This window comes from Oncorhynchus keta, chromosome 19 (assembly GCF_023373465.1).
Source record: "Oncorhynchus keta strain PuntledgeMale-10-30-2019 chromosome 19, Oket_V2, whole genome shotgun sequence".
NCBI lineage: Eukaryota > Metazoa > Chordata > Actinopteri > Salmoniformes > Salmonidae > Oncorhynchus > Oncorhynchus keta.
Window position 1 is genome coordinate 82,205,090 of NC_068439.1, and position 2,343 is coordinate 82,207,432.

At 43.6% G+C, this 2,343-nt stretch overlaps 1 long non-coding RNA gene across 1 annotated transcript; it reads left to right on the forward strand.

Moving 5' to 3' along the window:
- The first annotated feature begins 497 nt into the window (after positions 1-497).
- LOC127909642 (uncharacterized) lies at positions 498-1,734 on the forward strand. Its single transcript, XR_008072242.1, has 4 exons — positions 498-614; positions 755-856; positions 1,111-1,212; positions 1,595-1,734. It is a non-coding gene; the product is annotated as an uncharacterized LOC127909642 (long non-coding RNA).
- The last annotated feature ends 609 nt before the right edge of the window (positions 1,735-2,343 follow it).

A 2,343-nucleotide genomic window follows, 5' to 3' on the forward strand; every position in this document is an offset into this window, starting at 1 on the left:
TCAAATATGAAGAGAAATCTTATGAGCCGCTCACTCCAAACCTAGAACTCTTCAAACCCCATGGTTCTATCTTGTGTCTGTATACTGGTATTTATTATGGATCCCCATTAGTTCCTGCCAAGGCAGCAGCTGCTCTTCCTGGGGTTTATTATGGATCCCCATTAGTTCCTGCCAAGGCAGCAGCTACTATATAGTGTTGTTAAGAAGGTAGAAACTAGGGCCTGTAGGACCTGCCTTGTTGATAGTGTGTTAAGAAGGTAGAAACTAGGGCCTGTAGGACCTGCCTTTTTGATAGTGTTGTTAAGAAGGTAGAAACTAGGGCCTGTAGGACCTGCCTTGTTGATAGTGTTGTTAAGAAGGTAGACACTAGGGCCTGTAGGACCTGCCTTGTTGAAAGTGTTGTTAAGAAGGTAGAAACTAGGGCCTGTAGGACCTGCCTTGTTGATAGTGTTGTTAAGAAGGTAGAAACTAGGGCCTGTAGGACCTGCCTTGTTGAAAGTGTTGTTAAGAAGGTAGAAACTAGGGCCTGTAGGACCTGCCTTGTTGATAGTGTTGTTAAGAAGGTAGAAACTAGGGCCTGTAGGACCTGCCTTGTTGATAGTGTTGTTAAGAAGGTAGAAACTAGGGCCTGTAGGACCTGCCTTGTTGACAGTGTTGTTAAGAAGGTAGAAACTAGGACCTGTAGGATCTGCCTTGTTGATAGTGTTGTTAAGAGGCCTGTAGGACCTGCCTTGTTGACAGTGTTGTTAAGAAGGTAGAAACTAGGGCCTGTAGGACCTGCCTTGTTGATAGTGTTGTTAAGAAGGTAGAAACTAGGGCCTGTAGGACCTGCCTTGTTGATAGTGTTGTTAAGAAGGTAGAAACTAGGGCCTGTAGGACCTGCCTTGTTGATAGTGTTGTTACGAAGGTAGAAACTAGGGCCTGTAGGACCTGCCTTGTTGATAGTGTTGTTAAGAAAGTAGAAACTAGGGCCTGTAGGACCTACCTTGTTGATAGTGTGTTAAGAAGGTAGAAACTATGGCCTGTAGGACCTGCTTTGTTGATAGTATTGTTAAGAAGGTAGAAACTAGGGCCTCTAGGACCTGCCTTTTTGATAGTGTTGTTAAGAAGGTAGAAACTAGGGCCTGTAGGACCTGCCTTGTTGATAGTGTTGTTAAGAAGGTAGAAACTAGGGCCTGTAGGACCTGCCTTGTTGATAGTGTTGTTAAGAAGGTAGAAACTAGGGCCTGTAGGACCTGCCTTGTTGAAAGTGTTGTTAAGAAGGTAGAAACTAGGGCCTGTAGGACCTGCCTTGTTGATAGTGTTGTTAAGAAGGTAGAAACTAGGGCCTGTAGGACCTGCCTTGTTGACAGTGTTGTTAAGAAGGTAGAAACTAGGGCCTGTAGGACCTGCCTTGTTGATAGTGTTGTTAAGAGGCCTGTAGGACCTGCCTTGTTGATAGTGTTGTTAAGAAGGTAGAAACTAGGGCCTGTAGGACCTGCCTTGTTGATAGTGTTGTTAAGAAGGTAGAAACTAGGTCCTATAGGACCTGCCTTGTTGATAGTGTTGTTAAGAGGCCTGTAGGACCTGCCTTGTTGACAGTGTTGTTAAGAAGGTAGAAACTAGGGCCTGTAGGACCTGCCTTGTTGATAGTGTTGTTAAGAAGGTAGAAACTAGGGCCTGTAGGACCTGCCTTGTTGATAGTGTTGTTAAGAAGGTAGAAACTAGGGCCTGTAGGACGTGCCTTGTTGACAGTGCTGTCTAGAAGGTAGAAACCAGGGCCTGTAGGACCTGCCTTCTTGATAGTGTTGTTAAGAATGTAGAGCAGATCTTTATTATGGACAGACGTCTCCCCATCTTAGCTACTGTTGTATCAATATGTTTTGACCATAACAGGTTACAATCTAGTGTTACTCCGAGCAGTTTAGTCACCTCAACTTGCTCAATTTCCACATTATTTACTACATGTTTTAGTTGAGGTTTAGGGTTTAGTGAGTGTTTTGTTCCAAATACAATGCTTTTAGACTAAATTATTCCTTGCCACCCACTCTGAAACTAACTGCAGCTCTTTGTTAAGTGTTTTAGTCATTTCAGTCTGTAGTAGCTGATGTGTGTAGTGTTGAGTCATCCACATACATAGACACACTGGCTTTCCTCAAAGCCAGTGGCATGTCGTTAGTAAAGATTTAACAAAGTAAGGGGCCTAGACAGCTGCCCTGGGGAATTCCAGATTCTACCTGGATGATGTTGATGAGGAATCCATTAAAGAACACCCTCTGTGTTCTGTTAGACAGGTAACTCTTTATCCACAATATAGCAGGGGGTGTACTTCATTCTTCTTTTTATTCCATTTAGTCACATGAT